The sequence below is a fragment of the Lissotriton vulgaris genome, chromosome 11 (genome assembly GCF_964263255.1).
Source record: "Lissotriton vulgaris chromosome 11, aLisVul1.2, whole genome shotgun sequence".
Lineage (NCBI taxonomy): Eukaryota > Metazoa > Chordata > Amphibia > Caudata > Salamandridae > Lissotriton > Lissotriton vulgaris.
In genome coordinates, this window is record NC_141699.1 from 804,083,966 (window position 1) to 804,110,103 (window position 26,138).

The window sequence follows — 26,138 nt, forward strand, 5'->3', positions numbered from 1 at the left end:
TTTTTCACAACCACGGCTACTCCCCCTCCCCTCCCCTTCGCTCTGTCCTGCCGGAAGATGTTGTATTCTGGCGGAATGGCGGAGAAGACATCCGGGTGGGAAGCCTCTCCGAGCCAAGTTTCCGTCAGTAGTAGGCACAGAGGATTTTCCCTGACCAGAAGGTCATGAATGTGCAGGGCATGACGACCTACCGACCTTGTGTTCAGCAGCATACAAAGATGCCTCACATCAGCAGTTATCTGGCGTGAAACTGTAACACAAGACAAGGCAGGCCTCCAGCCGCAGGACGGGCAGCAGCGTTTGCCCCTAAACCGTCCAGGAAAAACGGAGCGACAGGAGCTTGAATGTCCCCGCAAGTCCCGCAGTGATGCAGCAGAATAGCAAATCATCGCAGCCAGAGTAGTACCGGTCAAGGTCCCCCGCCGCCCCGACGCCGCCGGGACGCTGACGGGCGCAGACGGGCAGGACTCCGGCACGACTCAGGCACAGCGAGGGCGTCAACCTGCGCGTCACGCTGCGCGTATGAGAGCAACTTTAAATAGGCTCTCACATCACCCTGCGCGCGCAAAGTCCGCTCTAAGATGGCGGCCGCCGCAGGATGAAGAGTCCCAACCCAAAATGGCGCCTAAAAAGATCCCATGAGCCCGGACCCACCGAAGTGGTGGTGATTGGAGGCACCTAAGTGCGCTTTTTAAATGCAGTGAGGGGGCAGGAGGCGGGCGCTGAAACTACACAAAGCCACAATAAAAAACAGAGGTAAGACCCAGATCGAACACAAGCCCAAATAAAATAACACAAGATTTAAAAACGCAGCGCTGGAGCAGCGCGAGTAAGGCAGGGTGGTAGATGATCAGAAGTCAAGCCCCACACAAGACCGCCTTAAATAGGCTCTCACATCACCCTGCGCGCGCAAAGTCCGCTCTAAGATGGCGGCCGCCGCAGGATGAAGAGTCCCAACCCAAAATGGCGCCTAAAAAGATCCCATGAGCCCGGACTTACCGAAGTGGTGGTGATTGGAGGCACCTAAGTGCGCTTTTTAAATGCAGTGAGGGGGCAGGAGGCGGGCGCTGAAACTACACAAAGCCACAATAAAAAACAGAGGTAAGACCCAGATCGAACACAAGCCCAAATAAAATAACACAAGATTTAAAAACGCAGCGCTGGAGCAGCGCGAGTAAGGCAGGGTGGTAGATGATCAGAAGTCAAGCCCCACACAAGACCGCCTTAAATAGTCTCTCACATCACCCTGCGCGCGCAAAGTCCGCTCTAAGATGGCGGCCGCCGCAGGATGAAGAGTCCCAACCCAAAATGGCGCCTAAAAAGATCCCATGAGCCCGGACCCACCGAAGTGGTGGTGATTGGAGGCACCTAAGTGCGCTTTTTAAATGCAGTGAGGGGGCAGGAGGCGGGCGCTGAAACTACACAAAGCCACAATAAAAAACAGAGGTAAGACCCAGATCGAACACAAGCCCAAATAAAATAACACAAGATTTAAAAACGCAGCGCTGGAGCAGCGCGAGTAAGGCAGGGTGGTAGATGATCAGTCTTTCTTGTAACATAAATGTCTGTTTCCTATCCTTATACTTACTGTTCTTGTTTTAAAAAATTTTTGAGATCATTCAGAAACAGTAACATTAATAGAGACAGAATGAGTGAATAATAATGAAGAAGTATGAGAAGAGAGGGACTGAGAAAAATACTGGAAGGAGTAGAATAATTAAGTAATAGAGAAAGGAATGAGGGAAGTAGCAAACGCAGGAAAGTAAGGATTAAAGAAATGAAGCAGTAGAACCAATAGATGTTAAATGTGATAGAGTAAATGATTGATTGAGGGTGACGATAAGGTGTGTCCTCTCCAAAAGTTTGTTTAAGGTGAGGCGTACTCAGGGTTGCATATCAAATTTATGCTTGTTGAAGAATACAGAGGAGATAATACATGTGAAGGCCTACCATTGAAGTAAAACATGCCCACTTATTACATCATTCATGACATAGTCAGTGACATCATCAGCAGTGGAATGCGGGTTAAAAGAGTAGAAGACATTTACCTTATAATTCTTGTTAACTTTTAAAGAAAATTTTTCATACTTTCAATCTGTAAAAGAGAGAACAAACATTTCCAAAAATATTAAAGCATGTATTTAAAAATTAGAAAAAAGAAGGGAAAAGGTTCAAGAAGAAACAGTTTTTAAACAACTTTGACACTTACAGAAGCCTCTACTTCTCTACGTCCCCTACACAATCCTAAAGATATTTATTTTAAACAAACAGTATCTTCATGCTGATGAAGTGAGGCCTATTTTGGAACATGGTGCTTCTTTTGCATTGCTGATGTCTCACAATAGTGATGCAATAGCAGCGCAAAAGAGATGTAAAGCCATCATAAAATTGTGTGTAACATTGTAAATGATTGTTTCAGGATGCAAATAAGATGTGTCCTTTCAAGAGGTTTCTTTAATGTGAGGTCTATTCAGTTTTCAAAAAAAAAACAGTACCCAGAAGTACTGCACTGTAAGCATTAAAATTGACACTTACAGAAGACTCAGTTTCTCCATATCTACCTCACATTTCTAAATGTATATCATAAGTACAAAAAGGAGAACATTAATTATACATGTTAAATGTTTTATTTTTGCTGTTCTCAGAATGTATCAAATTTCACTTAAATCAGTGACTTGAAGATTTTCATCATGTAACAGCGGGGAAAAAAAACCACAATCAAAATGATTGTGTTTAAAAAACCCATACAACCTAAGAAATCTGAATTCAAAACTCCTTAAAATTAACTTACTTTCAATGACGTCGAAGGATGTCCTATGAACAGCGTCCACTCTGTTGTGCTATAAATATTTTCAGCCCGTCACTTTCTGAAAGAAAACCTCCATCGTTTTGAAAAATATGTTACATACAAGAAAAGACTTCTCACATTCTACCACATGTTTCCACTAGGCCAAATCATGTTGCAGCGATTCACAACTCTTGTAATTCTTCCAATCAAATCCCGTCATTTTCTATTTTCGCAACTTTCAAAAAGAAAACATTTAAGATTATTTTCACAATCCTGGACTACTAATATCTTACCCTTCTTTGTCACTCATGTTCTCCTTTTCATATGACACTGATACTGCTTACTATGAAGCAGACTTACTTGCATCAGGTTTATATAGTTGGATTTTTAAATTGACATTATAATTAAAAGTTTTGGACCAATAATCTAGACAGCATTGCAGACTTACATTCCCTCTACTTGATGAACCTTTTGCAATTCCTCACAGGAAATCCCGAGATTCTTTCTTTAAAATTTTGGTTTTAAAAACACCAGGTAAGAATTTTTAAGGTCAAACGGCAATTTTTTTTTGGAAGTTACAACGGAATCATTGCAGAATGACCAGCCGTTTCGAGACTTTAAATAAGCTGTATAATGTCCTGATGTTGTTGAAGGACCATTGTGATAGATAATTGCTACAGTTACAAAAGTCCTTCCTGATATTGACAGCTGAGAAGCCACAAATTTTTTTATTAAAGTTGACAATTTTGATCCATCAGGCCTACATCGTTGGATCATTAAAATGACATACTGGCCATATCTACGTATAAATAATGTTGACATCATTTCAGATTTACATTGGCTACACTCCATGTTGTGATCCGCTGCATTTACTAGCTTATTAAAGGAGACTGATTTACTGTCTGGCAAAGTTAAATATATAAATCTTTCTGAGTCTACACTAGTAGTACTTGATACCATACAGTTCTCGCAGTCATGCTGCCATTGATAAGAAAGCCCAAACAGGTGATCTACATCTACACCCTCATCTAGCAATACATCAAGCATATACATTAAAAACTCCTGACAATCTTGCTGATTATTTTCAGAGAAGTCTGTTTGACCTGAACATTCATCTAACAGATAACGAACTTCAGACACACTTTCTACTTTTGTTCGATCAGTGCTACATTTCTCGAAAACAGAATTCAACAAACAGCATAAAATTTGTTCTGAATTCAACAGAATCTGTTCTTTTAAACTCTCTAGTGAAAAGAGAACATTAACCACTACATTTGCATAGCAGTTGACACCAGAACTGTTTTCAAATTGAAAACCGACAACATCTTCAACAGAATCCACTTTCTTTCTGCTAACAATTTTCGGTTCATTGACTTTTGGTCTTTTTGCTACAACCTCCCTACTATTACTGATATTTCTACGTTTCCGGCCTACCACACGTTTCTCAAACAAAGGATATTGAGGCAAATGTGGCGCATACTCTCTTCTTAACCTATTGTATTCCTTAACACAATCTAGATCCGCACAAATGTTTGTGACATCACAGTCAATCAAGTACAATCCCGATAAAGTTCTAACTCGTGACAATGCCACATATGCCATACCCTCTTTGAACACAGAACTGCCAATATTCACCAATGCACTATCTACACTTAAACCTTGCGATTTATGGATTGTCACCGCATATGCCAAGCAAACAGGAAACTGTTTACGGCGAACATATAAGTCTTTAACAAGCAAAAACCTAGCAGAACAACAACCAATTAGCTGTACTTCCTCAATGCCATCAAATTTAATTTTTTAAAATTCTATTCCATCTCTATTTCTGTATTTCTCAAAATCAACAACATTACCCATTGATCCATTTACCAGACCTCTTTCAACATGTAAATTCCTTCTCAAAATGATTCGGCAATTTAAGCACACATTCAGAGTCTTTTCAAAACCCGCAGTTTTAGATATAGTCTTCTCTAATGAATCCAATTTTGATTTCAAATTCTCTGACAAAATAATTGTTGATCCCATATGCTCTATTTTGTCAATAGCTTCAAGTTTCACAATCTCTTGCTTTTCTAAATTCAACATTTTGTTGTTGAAGATGGCACATTCTGCAAGAGTTGGCATCAAACATATTCCGGATTTCTTCTCAGTAATTTTCTGAAAAATATTCTCAGGCACAATCTCTTGTTCGGGATATAAATTTGAAAGTAATCGTGCATTTAAAGCTTCTTTTCCATGCTCGGTCACTTTTCCAATTCTAATATCTTGTAGAATATTCTTGTAATCTTCATCCTTCGCCTGACGCATATTTTCATGCAGTTCAGCATAATTGAAGTTTAACCATATATTGACGTTGCCAATGCTCCCTAGGCACTTCCTGGTATCTTCATGCGTGAGTATTTTGAACACAGGTTGACCTTTTACTGGTGTCAGCTGCAGAAGATCTCCGAAAACAATGATGTGTTTGCCACCAAATAACACATCATATTCAGTTTTAAGTACTTCTTGCATTCTCAAATGCACAAAGGCAAGCATGACATTGGAAACCATGCTTACTTCGTCAATGATAAGTAGTTTCATTTTCCTCAAGACTCTTGAAACTTCACAGCAAGCATCCCCAGATAACTTGTGGTATTGTAATTTGTTGTCATGCTCCACTGGCAGCATCAGTAGACGATGCAAAGTAATACCTTTAATGTTATGTGCTGCCAGTCCAGTAGGAGCGGTGACAACACAAGACAGCGATGACTCAGTCCTTTCCTGCAAATAACAAGAAATTGCTTTAATGAGGAAACTTTTTCCAGTTCCCGCTTCTCCACTCACGTACAGTCGGACAGGCTTCAACGATGTACATGAGCACTCTTTCTTCTCATGACTTAATCCATGCTCAATTTGCTTGGTAACTTCATCATATATTTTCCTCTGCTCAACGTTGAGTTGTTTTTCCAAGTCTTCTAAGTTAACTGAATCCTCCTGAGCATGTGCCATGGCTCTTTCCACTTCATTCATAGCAGTGGCAGCTTCATTTTCGATAATAGGTCCTCCAAGTGGATCTTGACTCAATGAAACAGAACTCTGACTGTCCTGAGAACTGTCTCTGGCAATCTCGGCTGCAATCGTTGCTTCCTGCTCAATTTCCAAAGTTAGCATTTCTTGATATTTGGGAAAAGCAGGACATTCTATGGTCTCCTTAGCAGCAGTGAAAGAGTCTTCGTAACAGAGGAAATCTCCAAGCAGTTCCTCTTCTGCACGCCAAGGCTTGAAAAGTTGCAAAAGTGCTAAATAGAAAAACTCCTTTTTTTCTGGAGATTCGCCACTCAATTTTCGATGGTTTACTAATTGGCATTTTCTTTGCTTGACCAGGCATCCCTCACTTCCAATTACAGCATACACTCCTTTCTCAATATCTTCTTTGATGTTCCTCTTGAATATATAATTTTGTAGAACCTCATATAGACAAACATTCTCAAGGTGACTGCTTCGATTTGGATAATATGTATCCAACATGTTGGTCTTCAAAATGTCGGTACTGTTTGGTTCCTTTTCTGCCAAATACTCAATTTCCCGGACAGGTTTTAGAACTCGATTTCGCGTTGCAGCAAGACCAAGACTCGCCCAAACGATACTCCTGGATTTGGCATAGAGACTTGCTGAAGACAATCGATCAGAACATTCGTAAGCTCCGATTTCTCGATGCGACAACATCTTCAGACTGAAACTGTACAACTTCTTGCTGAGGCTCTTTTCATGGGAAATGTCCTCCCACATATCCTTCAGTTCTGTCTTTTCTTTTTTGGTGATGTAAGATGTCACATACCGAGCCACAGCCATACAGTTGTCAGCCACAAACTGTATATCCATGTTAGCATTCCACATGGACAAAATCACTGGGTTGTAGTCGTTGATGTACTTGGACTCTTCGTTCCTTTTCAAATTGCATGTATTTTTGGGTGATTTCCTCGTCACATTATGTCGCAGCGAAGACATCAAACTGTTCACTCTTCCTTTAGAAATCACCGGTCGTGGAAAGTTGAAACGACATTTGGTGTAGAACTTGTCCTTGTTTCTGAATTTACGACGACAGTACTTTCCACAACGATGGCTTTGGAAACGTAGAACTTGTTCTCTTAGGCTTTTCTTCTCCGTTGCGTTTGGAACAGCACACGTAGAATACTGTTCTATGAAATTCATCACTAAGTCATCCGGATCTGTTCCAAATTTAGGTGCATCCTTGATCCACAACAACATATGTATATGAGGAGCACCTCTTGCTTGGTACTCCTTTCTCCAGAAGAAATCCAACACCTCTCCAAGAGGTGGATTCTTCTTATTTGTGATGAAAGACATCATAGCTTCAAATCTATGATTGAAGTACCTGCATACATTCACTGGATCCAAAGAACACAGTTCTCCAGGTGTCTTGAATTCAATGTTTTCAATATTTCCATTTGCCTCTCGTAGAAATTCAAGTAAGTCTTCCCAACCATACTCGGCACAGCTCAGAGTGAGGAACCATGTCGGAGTTCCTAAGTTCCTCAGCATACATTTTAAATCACCATGACGACGGTACCAGTACTCATTAGTACCACGCTGACACGCCATGAGATTAATTAAGTGAGAATCCAAAATACTGTCTTGGACATTGACTTTATGCATAAAATCACTTGCCGAGATGTTTCGCATCTGTATACCACTTTTTAAGATGCGGTTCACTGCATATGACAGTCCAGACAGATCGCTTTCAAACAGGAGATGAAACAAATAGGGAATGCATTGACGAAACCTAGGATCTTCTGCATACAATCGTAAAGTCCGGTATTCAGACGCAGGAATTTGATGAGGTCGCTCATCATATCTTCCTCCTCGACCTGTGGGAAATAGCTGTGGGAAACACCGAGCTTCCAAACTTTCCTCCCAAACACTAATGGGACTCCCTTTGGCTTGTTTCATTTGAAACAACTCAATAGCATTCCCCATGACTTCCTTGGAATGCAAAGGATGAACACTATAATGTTCATATATTTCTTCACTTTTAGAGGTCTCTACTTTGTCAATTTGGCCAGCACACAAATCGCTATCCTCTTCATCACTTACTTCCTCTTCTGAAACATATACATTCTTATAGTACTTATTATTTTTCTTCAAATACAAAGTTGCCTTTTTGACTTTCCTAACATCCACTAAATCTTGCCATATTTTCTTATTCTTTGTCGGAACCCCATTAACCAAGATAACCAGAGGTTCCTCTTCCACTTTTTCTACTCCAATTGTGTTAATGTTTTTGTTCAAATCTAGAGGCAAATAAACAACTCTTCCCTTTAATCCTCTCTGTAAATCTGCTGGAGGCAACTTCCCTGTCTTTGGCTCCATTCTTACAATAGCCTGAAAGGGATGGATACTTTGAATCAAAATAGATTCATAAGTATTTAAATCCTTCAATTCAGAAGGAATCTCAACCAATTCCAGATTATTATGAACTGCCCTAGCAGGTATCTGGTTTTGGTTTAATTTATTACAACAATAAGTACACACACGTTGATCCGATCCCAAATCAAAATAATTTTCTACCATCAAGTATGTGGCAAAATCCTTCCATTCACTATTATTTTCCCTTTCACTTTTTGCATATAAATCCACTAACTTAGTCTGATTCTTATAATAAGTGCGTCGACAACATACACAAGTGAAATTAGGCCTCTCACTTGATTTCATCTGAAACGTGGCAATTTCCTTCTGAAAATTATCTGTACTGGAAACCTGTACATTATCTTCAACATTACCCTCTACTTCTGGGTCAATTTGAACATTCTCATCTCTACTACCAAAGTAACAAAACTCAATTTCTTCACAAATATTCTTCACATCTATTTCAGAACCATGCAAAAGAGCAGCACATAATTGTTTAAGCATAATTGCTGGACTCTTAGCATAATACAACATTCTCACTAATTTTCTCACTTTATTATGATGCACTGCTAGCATCCTGAAATGATGAAAAACACTCTGGCATACTCTCCTGGAAAGACAAGCCAGTGAATGACCACGCAAACCTGTCATTTGTCTCACTCTGCAAGGATCTAAATCTTGCAACAACTTCATTTTCTGCTTCAAACTTTTCTTATTAAATGTCCGTATAAAATCACAAAGCAAATTGATGGAAACCTGTCGCACACTGCAAATAGAACTACACTTCCAAATGTACACAGGACCCTTAGGACGTCTTCCTAAAACCTCATCACTTAGCGCCTCTTCTGTCTCTGTTGTCACAAGTTTTTCTTTTTCAACTGGACAACCATCCTTCACTTCATAAGCTCGACCACTGGTGTCAACTGCAAACACCAAATCATTATCCTGAAAATAACTCTCCTCATTAAAAAATGCCTCACAACTTGAACTATGCATCCATTCTCCGGAAAAAACTTCACAAAAGTTACTACGATTTACTACTCTCTTCCATCTACTTTTTGTTTTGAAATCAGAAATTACCTTGCTTAGTTTCCTAATTCTATTGATTACCAAAATAAACAACTTTCGCTTAATTTCAAAAGCATGATCAATAATTTTCTCTACATTTTTCTTCTTCTTATAAAATGCCGCTTTCTGTTGGCCTTTCTTAATATTTTTTAATAAATTAACTATTATCCTGTTACGGAACATTCGATTTCGAATGTCCCTAAACTGTTGTTTCCTTCTACTATCATGCATAGAGTTATCTCTTCCTCTACCAGTAACATTTTTGATGGGTCTTTCCTTTCCATTTAATTTGCTTTTCTTTTTCTGGACTGAAACATTTTTTGGATAAATACTTTTTTTACTAAAAATATTTCTTAAGAATGATTTTGTGCTCTTACCCGGAGCTTTCTTGGTGTTTTGAAAAGTATTTGGGGAAGAGGACTGCTGCAATAAAACATCATCCTGCTGTCTTTGACGTTTTCTAGCCTTTCTAATTCGATTTTTCGTTGGCATTTTTCAAATTAAGAAAAGATCTGCAGTTGAATCTGTGGAAAAATATAATAAAAAATGTTATTAACCACTATTACCAAACAGTAAATGAATAACAGTCATCAAAAACTTAATGCCCTACTTATTATTTAACATAGCAAATCTTTTGCACCAGCACTGCATCACAAAAATGACACACAATGGTACAAAACAGGCATACAACAATCATAAATCTCTCCCTAATATTTTAAATGATTAATTCAGGATGACGATAAGGTGTGGCCTATCTAAAGGTTTGTTTAGGCCCAGATCTTTGGACTGGGGTGAATGTGTGTCATTGATCCACATTCGGTCCATCACCTGTTTTGTTTGTTTGAGGTGAGGCCAACACATGGTTGCAGATAAGATTTTCACTGAAGAAAACAAAGGAGATAATACATGTGAAGGCCTACCAATGAAGTAAGTCATTATTTGAAATCAATTACATTTCTGGATATGTACTGCTAAAGCTTCATAGGTTGCTTTGGGTCATATTTATAAGGCATATGAGTGTCTATGATGTTATTTTTCCTTTTTAAATGGAAAGCGTTCTTCATGGTGCAAGTTTCTTGTAAATACGCTCCCACTTGCCCTTGGCAAATTTAGATTTTGATTGTGGGAGTTACATAGCCATGTTAATAATGTCCAAACAATGGTGCTAGGGCATTCCAGAAAACGCTTTCAGGTGTCTCAAGGACATTTTCAGTCATTTCCTCTTGAATGCAGGTATACAATTGATTTATATGCTGTGTTTAAAAACGATTTTTTGAAATCAATTACATTTCTGGAATGGGCTCCTTGTACAACAATAACTTGCGTTACTACATGCAAGATATCTACAGAGGAGATGGAGTTCACTTCTCAGATGAGGGCAACAGAATTTTCATTCTGAATTTAAGACTGTGCATTGGTACCTACTTATAAGTACCTAAATGTACCATAAACCCAAAAGCTCTTCTCAGAGCTACCCTTCATCTGATCACTCACAATTATTATTTTTTTCTAACTTTTTTCTGGAATTTTCAACAAACTACGCTCAAAGAGCGCTACCCGGTACGCGGACTGGAAGCTAACCGCGCAAAATTTAAAAAAAAAAGGTTTTTCTTCGCACATATGGTCCTCCTCAGCCACCCTCAGAAAACCTAGGGGGTCAAAATACTTGTACCGTGCCCCCTTCTACCCATTCAGAACATTATTTACCCTCCATTTTATATCTTAATTCGACCGAAACACAAAATGGTGGACTCCCGTTACGCTCCGGGAAGCGGTCCAAAAAAAAGGTGGGAAAGTAATTCACAGAAAAACGACTGGAGACACTCTCACCAAATATAGATTAGCTTATACTACATAACAATCCCTTTCATTTTCTCATATTTGATTGAAATTCCATTTACCCATTAAGTCTATAGACCTCTCTAAATACCGTGAGGTAAATTACTTCACAAAACACATCTGAAGTGTTGGAATTGACAACCAATGAAAATGTTACTTTCATTTTCTACTTATATTACCTGACATTTGATTGGTTATATACCTGAATATATATAAAGGAAGAGAAGAAAACACAGCCATTTTGACTACTACTTCTTGTTGTACATCACATTTGAATAGCTACCATACACTTCAACTTGTTTGTGAAGGTAAGTTGTTATTTTTAAAACTGAAGTATATTGTGCACTATAACTTAATATGGTAGACTTTTTCTGATAGATATACACTATCCCTCTGTAGTAGTTATGGATTTAGATAGACTTCTCTGTTATAGTTATGAATGGAGTTAGGCTTCTCTTGGTTAAATCACATACACTTTTTTTTAGTCCTATTTCCACTCTGATACTATACACTGCCAAAAGAAAAATTCACTGATAAAAACTGCCTATCTAAAATTAATCCCAACAGTGCCCTATCTCTACTAATATATATTTTTTTAATCATAATTTCAGGCAAAATGGAAGGCGAGCAACAAGTTAAATTTACAATTGTACTGGAGGAGAGCAGCCAAGAAAAAATTGATGATTTTATGGATCAAAGTAGAGACCAGGAACTACTACAATGTGTTGAAGCAGTGGATAACCTGCTTCAAAATGAGAACATGTTACACCCTATATTCAATTTTGAAATTTCGGACACTGAAATGTTAGAAAGTTTAATGAATTATGAAACACAATCAAAATAAAAAAAAAATACTTTAAAAAAAAAGAAAACAAAAAAAAACAACAAAAACAACAAACAATTAACATACAGTATTTGAAAAGTCTATCATTCTATTATCCTTATAGTACGCTGCCCAGAACGCTTTCCGGTTCGCGTACTAGGCGCTCACCACGCAAAAATAAAATTTTTTTCTTTTTTTTTTGACCCTGCTGGGCCCTTTTTAAACCTCCACATAAAACCTAGGGGTCAACGAGGATCTACTATGCCCCCTTATGGTAATTTCCCCCTTTGTTTTGGCCTCCTCTTGTCTCTCGATCCTACCGAGAGACAAGATGGCGGCCGCTCCGGACTGTTTAGAATGTTGACAGACACCAGAGAGCCAATCAGCTTCGCATCGCAAAGTTCCGTTACGCGAAAAGTACGCGAACCGGATCGCTGCCCGGAGCGCTGTTACAGATATATATCTTACTTTGAACGTTAATTTCTCAAAATCCACTGGAGCACATATATTGAGACCTAGCAAAGGCACATCGGGCTAACAGTCCCTACAATTTTGCCAAGTTTCGTGCAAATCCATTCAGCCGTTCGAGCTAAAACTGAGGCCAACCGCCCTATGGAAATTAACATGGGAAAAACGCATTTTGGGACCCCCCTTTTTTCTCGGCCCCCCCTCGACGAAACCCCCCCAAATTTCCAGGAGCTGCTCAGAAACAAAATGTGCCATTTTCCAGAAAATTTCAGCCGATTCCGTGCACAAACGCCAAAGTTATTAGACATAGAATTTTCAGAAATCCCATAGGGAAAAAATCCTAACTATATATATATTCACTGACAAAACCATAGGTTTCACACCAGTTATAGTTAGCTGGAAATTTTACTGACATAAAACCATTGAAATTCCCACGTTATAGTTAGTTGGACTCACTATAACTTGCGCGCCTGCAATGCACTGCTGATGACGTCACATATTACATCACTCATGACATGGTCAGTGACATCACTCATGACATCACTGATGACACCATCCAGTGAATGTGTGTCTTTCTGAAAAATAAATTTGTTTTATATATGTATTTGTAAAGGTCGATGGAAGAATAAATGTTTAAATAAGTGTGTAAATGGATGTTTTTTAAAAAAAAATTGGTTGGTTAACTGGCTTATTAAGTGTATCTTAGTGAATACATATATTAGCGAGTATTGTTTAAATATTTAAATGTTTGTATCAGTGTTTCTCTTTGTGTATAAGTGGCTGCAGGGGTTGGTGACTGACTCACTGTTTGTATGTGTTTTGAAGACAGCATATGTGCAGGACTGTATGGGTGGATGAGTGTGTATATGTGTGTGTTAGTGAGTGAATGACTGTCTCACTAGTGTCTTCATTAGTAACGACATATGTTTTAATCTAGTATATGTGAGTATTGATGTATATAAGTGAGTATAGTATATATAGTGAGAGATTGTAGGAGTTCCTGTTTAAATAAGTATGTGTTTCTATAAGTGATTGTTTAAGAGAGTAAGTATGTGTAAGTTTCCTTAGAAGTAAGGTGGTAGTGTGTGTATAAATGTATATGCAAATAAATGGATGTTCAATAGTTTATTTGCATGTGTGAGTATGTGTGTGAGTAACTTTTGGATGACTGCTGATGTGTAACAGGATGTATAGGTGTATCACTACATATGATGAGTGAGTATATATATGAGTGACTATATAGAACTGTTGGTGAATGAGTGGATGTGTATATAGATGGTGAAATTACTGAATTGGTTGTTGTTACTGGTTTGGGTATCTCCATTTTTTTGAAAATGTTTGTTTCTATTTTTGAATATGTGTTTCAAGCGTTACATTACACTGAAATTAGGTCTGTCACTCTGTCACAAGGATGGTGTCATCAGTGATGTCATGAGTGATGTCACTGACCATGTCATGAGTGATGTAATATGTGACGTCATCAGCAGTGCATTGCAGGCGCGCAAGTTATAGTGAGTCCAACTAACTATAACGTGGGAATTTCAATGGTTTTATGTCAGTAAAATTTCCAGCTAACTATAACTGGTGTGAAACCTATGGTTTTGTCAGTGAATTTAATAGGTTTTTTAAATGCTAATTCCTAACTATAACTGGTGTGAAACCTATGGTTTTTTCAGTGAATTTCAAAGGTTTTTTAAATGCTAATTCCTAACTATAACTGGTGTGAAACCTATGGTTTTTTCAGTGAATTTCAAAGGTTTTTTTAATGCTAATTCCTAACTATATAAGACCTGAAAGCCCACCAGGAATCTCCAGTATGCGCCAGGGGACTGCATTGCAGAGAGGTGTAATGAAGCCACAACCCTTTTTACACCTCTCTGCAACGCAGCCCCGTGCATGTTTGAAGAGGGGGAACTAATTCCCCTTTCATACTGGGGGCCCATGGGGGCCAATTAGCCCACCTGGAACCTCCAGTATGCGCCAGGGGCTGCATTGCAGAGGTGTAATGAGACTATGCCACTTGTTACACCTCTCTGCAACGCAGCCCACTGCCGCGTTTGCAGAGGGGGAACTAATTCCCCTTGCATACTGGGGGTCCCTGGGGTCAACTAGTCCACCAGGAGCCTCCAGTATGTGCGAGGGAGCTGCATTGCAGAGAAGTGTAATGAGGCCACACCCTTGTTACACCTCTCTGCAATGCAGGCCACTGGCGCGTTTGCAGAGGGGGGACTAATTACCCTTGCATACTGGGGGTCCCTGGATCATATCTGCCCAAACACCGATATTCCGAACGATTGTAAATGACTTTTCTTGTGAAACATTTGGATTTGGATTATCATGCCCTATACTTTTGAATTTTTGAAAGACAGACTTTGAGGATGCTATAAATTACTCGTCTGCCCGAATTGTGTGGGTAAAATTGATACCTAGTCACTTTGAATAAGAATATACTTATGTCTCGTCTAACATTTGGAAGAAATATCTAGTTATATGACAACTGGATACCGACATAACTTGAAGGAAATAAGAACGCCCTGAAGAAGTTCTGTTGTACAGAACGAAACGTTTCGGCTGGCTGTGGTACATAAACTTAAGGAAAATAAAAGCATTTGAATATACCCCAAGATTCAGCGCTTCAATAAGGACTCTAAGTGATATGATTTGATTGGACTCATTGTGAAAGTGGTGCTGTGCCAAACTTTGGAATATTCTCCACTACTCTCTACTACTTACTCTCTCCTACTCCACTACTCTCAAATACTCACTGTCTACTACTCATTCTCTACTACTCTACTACTCTCTACTACTCTCTCTCTACTACTCACTCCCTAATACTCGCTACTCACTACTCCCTACTACTCACTATCTACTACTCTCTACTACTCACTCTACTACTCTCTCTCTACTACTCACTCTTTACTACTCACTACTACTCTCTACTACTCACTCTCTACCTCTCACTCTCTACTACTCTCTACTACTCACTCTCTACTACTCTCTCTCTACTACTCACTCTACTACTCACTCTCTACTACTCACTACTATTCTCTCTGCTACTCATTCTCTACTACTCTCTACTACTCAATCTCTACTACTCACTCTCTACTACTCACTCTTTACTACTCTCTACTACTCACTTTCTACTGCTCTCTACTACTCACTCTACTACTTACTCTCTACTACTCTCTACTACTCACTCTCTACTACTCACTCTCTACTACTCTCTACTACTCACTCTACTACTCTCTCTCTACTACTCACTCTTTACTACTCACTACTACTCTCTACTACTCACTCTCTACTTCTCACTCTCTACTACTCTCTACTACTCACTCTCTACTACTCTCTCTCTACTAGTCTCTACTACTCACTCTCTACTACTCACTACTATTCTCTCTGCTACTCATTCTCTACTACTCTCTACTACTCACTCTCTACTACTCACTCTCTACTACTCACTCTTTACTACTCTCTACTACTCACTTTCTACTGCTCTCTACTACTCACTCTACTACTTACTCACTACTACTCTCTACTACTCACTCTCTACTACTCACTCTCTACTACTCTCTACTACTCACTCTACTATTCACTGTACTACTCTCTACTACTCACTCTCTGCTACTCTCTCTACTGCTCTCTACTACTCTCTACTACTCACTCTCTACTCTCTATTACTCACTCTCTACCTCTCTACCTCTCTCTTCTTCTCTCTCTACTAATCTCTACCTCTCTACCGCTACCTCTCTACCTCTACACCTCTACCTCTCTACCTCTCTCTACACGCACACATATACACATATATGCATATATATATGCATATGCATTTATATATATGTATGTGTATGCATAAAAAAACAACAAAACATTTTTTTTTTAAACAGCTACTTTTAAAACTGTCATTCTTTTTCCCCATGGTACACTCCCCGGTACGCGCACCGGTGCGCGTACCGGTGCGCGTACCGGTGCGCGTACCGGGCGCTCACCCCGCGAAAATAAAAAAAATAAAAAAATTTTTTTTGCCCCGCGGGGCCCTTTTATGGCCCCCACATCAAACCTAGGGGGTCAAGGGGGGTCTACTCTGCCCCCTTATGGTCATTTCCCTCTTTGTTTTGGCCACCTCTCGTGTCTCGATCCTACCGAGACACAAGATGGCGGCCGCTCCGGACTGTTTAGAATGTTTACAGACACCCCAGAACCAATCAGCTTTCTGCGCGCAAGTCGCGGTAAGCGCCCGGTGCGCGTACCGGTGCGCGTACCGGAGCGCGGCTATAGATATATATATTTTTTTGAACCTTAATTACTCAAAATCCACTGGAGGACATATCTTGAGACATAGCAAAGGCACATCGGGCTACCAGTCCCTACAATTTTGCCAAGTTTGGTGGAAATCCATTCAGCCGTTCGGGCTAAAAGTGAAATCGACCGCCCTATGGAAATTAACATGGGGAAAACGCGTTTTGGGACCCCCCTTTTATCTCAGCCCCCGCTTGACGAATCCCCCCCAAACTTTCAGGGAAGGACCGGAACGCCGCGAGGCCATTTTCAGTAAATTTTGAGGCAGATTCGTCAACCGGTGCCAAAGTTATTCCAAATAGAATTTTGAGATTTAACATTGAAAAAAATCCTAACTATAACTACCTACTGGCGACCGCCAGTAGGTAATATAAATATATATATATATATATATATATACTTTAAAACAATTATCAAACTAATACTTTTATTGTGTTTTATAATTTTGAAAATACACAAACATGTAACAAATACATATTTATATACATATACTATCTCTTCTTTCACCCCTTGCTTTCCTGCTCCTTTCTGTTCTTCTTTCTTTTATTCACTGTTATGACATGTAGGGCCTGCAAAGAATGATATAGTCTAAAAGTGAGCGGACTAATCAATGAAAACCATGTAACAGAATTGCTAATGTGTTCTTGTATAAAATGAATAAAACAAGTTGAATACAAATATATAGATATTGTAATTAAAATATTAAATATTTAAAAATCTTTAAACTTACATTTCCCACTCCAATGAGTGCAATAGTAAGAGAAGTGTTGGATTGCAGAGGGGTAAACATTATTATTCCCACTCCAATGAGTGCAACAGTAGGGAAAGTGTTGGATAGCAGATGGGGAAAAATTACTATTCCCACTCCAGTGAGTGCAACAGTAGGGAAAGTGTTGGATAGCCGAGGTATACAATTTACTATTTCCTACACCAGTGAGTGCAACAGTAGGGAAAGTGTTGGATAACGTAGGGGTAACATTTACAAATCCTACTGCAATGAGTGCAACAATACAGAAAGTGTTGGATAGCGGAGGGGTAAAAATTACTATTCCCACTCCAGTGAGTGCAACAGTAGGGAAAGTGTTGGATAGGGGAGGGACAAAATGTACTATCGCCACTCCAGTCAGTGCATCAATCAAAAAGTTTTGGATTGCGGAGTGGTAAAATTGACTAAACTCATTCAAGTCAGTTCAAAATTAAAAGCAAACAAACTATCATCAACAAAATAAAAATATTTTTTTATAAAAAGTAAACAAAAAATATAAATATGTGAAAAATGTAAATATTAATATATTTTATATTTTTTTAAAACATAATATAATGTTAAATACATATTGCAAATACCTACAAATATTATATTAAATAAAATAAACAAATATTTTTCAAACACATAAATATTTTTATTTAGAAAATATTTAACAAAAACATTAATTATTATATACATATAATCTATTTATTTCCTACTCTATAACACCACACAATTTACAACCCACATTAAAAATAAAAATAAAAATGTAGTTGCATAATTAACATAATTAATTATCAATTAAAACATATTATTATTAAAAAACAAATTAAAACACATAAATGTAATTAACTTCCAACTCTTTACACATATAAGCTCCACAACCCACACCTAAAATTAAACTGTCAATAAATGAATTACACAATTAAAAAAACTTTTTCAATTAAACAACTAACAGTATTTATCAACGAATTATAAAGTTAGTAAAATTAATTTACTCACCACCCTCCACCCTTATAAACCCAAAACCCATACACAAAAAATAATTACACTAATGAATTATCAATTATTTAATTAATGATAATGATCAACTAATGAATAATTTATTAAAATTAACTTACTCACCACCATTAAGCACTAAAAACCATACAACCCGCACCTAAAATGTATTACAAGTCAAGTCAAGTCAAGTCAAAAAATGTATATAGCGCGCTACATACCCGGAGGGTCTCAAGGCGCTTGAAGAAGGGTGGGGAATTACTTGTCAAATATCCACGTTTTAAGTTGCTTTCTGAATGCTAGGTGGTTCTGAGTAAGGCGAAGGTGAGTGGGAAGTGAGTTCCAGGTTTTAGCTGCCAGGTAGGAGAAGGATCTACCTCCCATGGTGGCTTTGTTGATGCGAGGTACAGTGGCAAGGGCTTGGTTGGAGGATCGTAGCTGGCAGGAGGGGGTGTAGAAGGACAGTCGTGTGTTGAGGCATTCGGGTCCAATTTCGTAGAGTGCTTTGTGTGCGTGGGTTAGGAGCCGGAAAGTGATCCTTTTATTGACGGGGAGCCAGTGGAGGTTTTTCAGGTGACCGGAGATGTGTTCTTTACGTGGGATGTCTAATATGAGCCTGGCTGAAGCGTTCTGGATGCGTTGGAGTTTTTTCTGGAGTTTTGCGGTGGTACCGGCGTAGAGGGTGTTTCCGTAATCCAGTCGGCTCGTGACCAGAGCGTGGGTGACTGTTTTTCTAGTTTCGGTGGGGATCCAACGAAATGTTTTTTTGAGCATGCGCAGAATGTTGAAGCAAGATGAAGAAACGGCGTTGACTTGTCTGTTCATCGAGAGTGATGAATCCAGGATGACGCCCAGGTTCCGTGCGTGGTCCGTCGGGATGGGTGCTTTTCCAAGGGCCTCTGGCCACCAAGAGTCATCCCAGGCGGAGGGGGAGGTGCCTAGGATGAGGACTTCTGTTTTGTCTGAGTTCAGTTTCAGACGGCTGTGCTTCATCCATTCGGCTACTTCTTTGATTCCTTCATGCAGGTTGGTTTTGGCAGTGTTAGGGTCTCTGGTGAGAGATAGGATCAGTTGAGTGTCATCGGCGTAGGAGATGATATTGAGGTTGTGTTGGCGTGCGATGGCCGCGAGGGGGCTCATGTAAACGTTGAAGAGGGTGGGGCTGAGTGAAGATCCTTGTGGTACTCCGCAAATGACTTCAGTGGCCTCTGATTTGAATGGTGGAAGGCGGACTCTCTGGTTCTTCCGGTGAGGAACGAGGCGATCCACTCCAGGGCCCTTCCCTGGATTCCGACGTCTCTGAGGCGATGTAAAAGGGTGCTATGGCAGACCGTATCGAAGGCTGCGGAGAGGTCGAGGAGGATGAGGGCGACTGTGTCTCCATTGTCCAGTAGAGATCGGATGTCGTCTGTTGCTGCGATGAGGGCGGTTTCAGTGCTGTGCTTGGCTCGGAAGCCTGATTGTGAGGAGTCGAGGGAATTGTTGGTTTCGAGGAAGGCGGCGAGTTGGTTGTTGATCGCTTTCTCGATGACTTTGGCCGGGAATGGGAGGAGTGAGATAGGGCGGTAGTTTTTAAGTTCGGTGGGATCAGCTGTGGGTTTCTTCAGGAGGGCGCTGAGTTCAGCATGTTTCCAGCTTTCCGGGTAGGTTGCGGAGTTGAGGGAGCAGTTGATGACGTCTCGGAGGTGCGGTGCTATAATGGAGTCTGCTTTGTTAAAGATGTGGTGAGGGCATGGGTCTGTGGGGGATCCTGAGTGGATAGAGTTCATCAGACGGATGGTGTCCTCAGTAGAGATTGGATTCCAGTCATTGAGGATGTTCAAGGGGGGTGGGGGTCCTGCAGGGGGTTGGGTGGGTTGGTCTTCGGGTCGGTTGTCGAAGCTGTTGTGGATGTCTGCAATTTTGTTGTGGAAGAATGAGGCTAGGGAGTCGCAGAGGGCTTGAGATGGGGCGATGTCGTTGGAGTTGGCTGCAGGGTTGGTAAATTCCTTGACGATGTTGAATAATTCCTTGCTGTTGTGGGCGTTGTTATCTAGTCGGTCTTTGAATGCGGCCTTCTTGGCAGTCCGGATCAGTTGGTGGTGTATGCGGGTGGCGTTTTTGAAGGCGTCCTTGGTGCTGGTTGTTGGGTCTTTTTTCCAGGCCTTCTCAAGGGAGCTGATTTCAAAAGAGAGGTTACCCCACTGTCACCAGGGATCAGGGCACAAAGGACAAAAAGTCAAAGAGAAATCCCTGGGGTGTGTTAGTTAGCCCGTGGTATCTATACCCGTACGGTTCCTCCACAGCACCTAGATTACCGGTTGCTATAGATCACCGTTAGAAGGGAAAAGGTTTGTATAATGATTCCCACAAAGAAAAATATTTGTTAACAATCTAGATTTTTATTAAAATAAAGCAATAGTTTACAATAAAAATACACACATTTAAAATTTCAAAGGAACTTTCCCTGAAAAATAAAAGTTAATCAGCAAAATATCAGTGGACAATATAAAACTATACAGTATATAAGTACATTCATATTACATTGCACATCATAGACACAAAGATTTTGTTACTCAAGACAACACATGTAAATAAAGAAAAAAGAAAAAGGACCCCTTTAAAACGGTGGCACTTTGATGTTTTTACCACTATTGATTTCTAGATCCACTAGCTAGAAATGACATGTACATTATAACACACATGCAACAGAAATACATGTACATCCAGTGTGTTTGAGCTAGAAATGGATTCTTCTATATAGAAATGCGTCGACGCGTTTCGGTGCTTTGCACTTGGTAATGTGGCACCTTCCTCAGGACTTCTTAGTAGGGGTTTTCCGTACAAGAAAGACTTCACTTTCCCTGTATGAGGGGCAAAATAATATCGTATCAGAACCTTTTTTCCTTGGGTACATATTCATGTGTTCTATAGTCATTATCTCTTATGTCTTGCTGACACTCATGATATTTTCATAGTTACTAACCCCGATAGCCGGTTCTCTGAGCATCTCCAATTTTACTCTAGATATGAGTGCTATCTGCAGTTGCCCTTGAAGTTGGGAGCTCGTCAATTCATTAGTATAACAGTGATGTACAATTGACAATTCCATTAATCTTATTTTGCCTTTAGAAATTCTATGTAACATTTCGTGTCCTTCAAACATCGTTCATATGTGGAAATCATTATTTGAAGGGACTCTGGAGTAGAGAGTTGGGAGTAACAGATATATACAAATAATAGACAGTACCAACAATCTCACCTAAACATAGGCGAAAGGATTTCACTCAGTTTCTTAAAAGGTGGGTATTGGGCGCCAATTGCGTCATTCCTGGACAATCACTATGAGGTCACTGGCTGTTTTCGCCTGAAGAAAGATATATGCATGGCAGGTACTTAAACGTGGGCTTAATGATTGTTCTACACTTTAGGTTATAAGTTTATGTTCACTCATTACCTCTATGTTTTCTTTAAGGCTTCTAGTGGTGATGTTCCTTAGTCTTCCGATTAGTCTGGTCTTTTTCTTACGTTCAGTTTATTTTAAAACACGGTATCTAATTGGAAAGAAGTTGTATGTTTCTATTCCTTTCTATTGCAAGTATTTTTAACAACTTTGTATGGTTAGTTTGCATTCGTTCTTACCTGCAACGCTGTTAAAACTCGCTTCAAACGGGCATATATTAGGGGCCTCGCCGGAACTGGATATGTTCTGGTGGGGTCAAAAAGAGCATACAATTGGTGGTTTGACCAAGTCTCTACCACTAGATTCGTTATTTATTTATTTAAACCTTTCAAGGTTCTAGACAGTAGTTTTATGTAATAGCGGGGTTTACTGCTTGTACCTTTTAGTACAGACCCTCCTTTAGCTTATGTGGGTTGGTGCTCAAAGATTATTCTAAGGCGCATCTGAGCCATGGACATCTTCAACTAGCCCCGGTGCACCCTTATCTTTATCACCCGGGAGGAAAGGCAACCCTCCTGCTTACATTTTGCCATAGTTTAATAAGTTATATTAACACCCTTGGTCTGCTGCCTGAAAACGTACTATTTTTGCTAAGACTAGATGGGTGCTGTGCCTCTCAATTTAGTATCTAGGAAGCGCCCTTTGCACGCGCTGCTGGAATCCCTTCTACCCCCTTAACAATCAAAGTTCCTCCGGGTCCCTAGTTCTTACCTTTAAAATCGTGGCGCCGCGCTTCTGCCTCGTTTGGTTCTGCACTCTGGCGTGTGTGTTGCGCGCACGGCTATTTATGCTCAGCTGATGTCGGTAAATGGCTTACAGCTGATTGTTTTGCTCGTAGAGGGGGCGTGGTCTATGTGAGCGGATTCGCCATCTTAGAGTGGTGAATATTATCGCTCCGTACCTGATGTGTTGAGTGTTTTGTATCTCTACATTCATGGGATTGATATACTGAGTTCCTATATTTTGGTCTACATCTTATTTTAATATATCGAATTCAGGACTCTCTTTGTTTTGACGAGATTTTTTATGTATTTCCTTTTCCGACTCTCGTTTTTATTGAGCTGGGTTACGCTGTCCTTATTTTAATTACTGCTATCCTAGGTGATATATTTAAAGCGATTTATATTGAGTACTTTAACTATTTGTTTATTTACTTGTTTGTTTATTTAAGCCGGGCGTTCAATTTCTACAGATGGCACTTGTCATTGTCCCTAATTTGATGTTGTGCGAGTGGCGGGTGACATCTATGCTGCCTATGGGTTTTAAAGTTGGCAAAGATATTTATTATGCGGTGAGATTAGATGACCGTTGTTCCATTATTTGATCGCCCCGCAGCAACAAATTATGGTGCATTTGCCATTATACGTTCACTTGCCCTTGGACCAGTGATGTGGTGAATACGCGGTACACAATATTAATTGGCCTTGCCGGGGGATTTGTTATTGTAGCATACCGCGTGGTGGTTTATTCTGATCAGGGGTTACTGCAATTGCCTAGTGACTAGTGGCAGGTATAGCCTGGCTACCTGCCACTAGTCACTAGGCAATTGCAGTAACCCCGGTTGTGACCAAACAACCCAAAACACAGTGTCTCATAAATATATATAAAGATAAAACTCTGTGTGAGACACCTTAGTGAGCCTCCAATATGCATCTGGCAACTGGAGTAATCCGGTGGCGATGAGAATAAACCACCACGCGGTATGCCACAATAACAAATCCCTCGGCATGGCCAATTAATATTGTGTACCACGTATTCACCACATCACTGGTCTAAGGGCAAGTGAACGTATAATGTCTGGCTGCCACTATTCACTAGGCAATTGCAGTAACCCTGGTTATGACCAAAATAACCGAAAACATAGTGTTCCATAAATATACATAAAGATAAAACTATGCATCTGGCAACTGGAGTAACCCAGCGGTGATCAGAATAAACCACCACGCGGTATGCTACAATAACAAATCCCCCGGCAAGGCCAATTAATATTGTGTACCGCGTATTCACCACATCACTGGTCCAAGGGCAAGTGAACGTATAATGGCAAATGCACCATAATTTGTTGCTGCGGGGCGATCAAATAATGGAACAACGGTCATCTAATCTCACCGCATAATAAATATCTTTGCCAACTTTAAAACCCATAGGCAGCATAGATGTCACCCGCCACTCGCACAACATCAAATTAGGGACAATGACAAGTGCCATCTGTAGAAAGTGAACGCCCGGCTTAAATAAACAAACAAGTAAATAAACAAATAGTTAAAGTACTCAATATAAATCGCTTTAAATATATCACCTAGGATAGCAGTAATTAAAATAAGGACAGCGTAACCCAGCTCAATAAAAACGAGAGTCGGAAAAGGAAATACATAAAAAATCTCGTCAAAACAAAGAGAGTCCTGAATTCGATATATTAAAATAAGATGTAGACCAAAATATAGGAACTCAGTATATCAATCCCATGAATGTAGAGATACAAAACACTCAACACATCAGGTACGGAGCGATAATATTCACCACTCTAAGATGGCGAATCCGCTCACATAGACCACGCCCCCTCTACGAGCAAAACAATCAGCTGTAAGCCATTTACCGACATCAGCTGAGCATAAATAGCCGTGCGCGCAACACACACGCCAGAGTGCAGAACCAAACGAGGCAGAAGCGCGGCGCCACGATTTTAAAGGTAAGAACTAGGGACCCGGAGGAACTTTGATTGTTAAGGGGGTAGAAGGGATTCCAGCAGCGCGTGCAAAGGGCGCTTCCTAGATACTAAATTGAGAGGCACAGCACCCATCTAGTCTTAGCAAAAATAGTACGTTTTCAGGCAGCAGACCAAGGGTGTTAATATAACTTATTAAACTATGGCAAAATGTAAGCAGGAGGGTTGCCTTTCCTCCCGGGTGATAAAGATAAGGGTGCACCGGGGCTAGTTGAAGATGTCCATGGCTCAGATGCGCCTTAGAATAATCTTTGAGCACCAACCCACATAAGCTAAAGGAGGGTCTGTACTAAAAGGTACAAGCAGTAAACCCCGCTATTACATAAAACTACTGTCTAGAACCTTGAAAGGTTTAAATAAATAAATAACGAATCTAGTGGTAGAGACTTGGTCAAACCACCAATTGTATGCTCTTTTTGACCCCACCAGAACATATCCAGTTCCGGCGAGGCCCCTAATATATGCCCGTTTGAAGCGAGTTTTAACAGCGTTGCAGGTAAGAACGAATGCAAACTAACCATACAAAGTTGTTAAAAATACTTGCAATAGAAAGGAATAGAAACATACAACTTCTTTCCAATTAGATACCGTGTTTTAAAATAAACTGAACGTAAGAAAAAGACCAGACTAATCGGAAGACTAAGGAACATCACCACTAGAAGCCTTAAAGAAAACATAGAGGTAATGAGTGAACATAAACTTATAACCTAAAGTGTAGAACAATCATTAAGCCCACGTTTAAGTACCTGCCATGCATATATCTTTCTTCAGGCGAAAACAGCCAGTGACCTCATAGTGATTGTCCAGGAATGACGCAATTGGCGCCCAATACCCACCTTTTAAGAAACTGAGTGAAATCCTTTCGCCTATGTTTAGGTGAGATTGTTGGTACTGTCTATTATTTGTATATATCTGTTACTCCCAACTCTCTACTCCAGAGTCCCTTCAAATAATGATTTCCACATATGAACGATGTTTGAAGGACACGAAATGTTACATAGAATTTCTAAAGGCAAAATAAGATTAATGGAATTGTCAATTGTACATCACTGTTATACTAATGAATTGACGAGCTCCCAACTTCAAGGGCAACTGCAGATAGCACTCATATCTAGAGTAAAATTGGAGATGCTCAGAGAACCGGCTATCGGGGTTAGTAACTATGAAAATATCATGAGTGTCAGCAAGACATAAGAGATAATGACTATAGAACACATGAATATGTACCCAAGGAAAAAAGGTTCTGATACGATATTATTTTGCCCCTCATACAGGTAAAGTGAAGTCTTTCTTGTACGGAAAACCCCTACTAAGAAGTCCTGAGGAAGGTGCCACATTACCAAGTGCAAAGCACCGAAACGCGTCGACGCATTTCTATATAGAAGAATCCATTTCTAGCTCAAACACACTGGATGTACATGTATTTCTGTTGCATGTGTGTTATAATGTACATGTCATTTCTAGCTAGTGGATCTAGAAATCAATAGTGGTAAAAACATCAAAGTGCCACCGTTTTAAAGGGGTCCTTTTTCTTTTTTC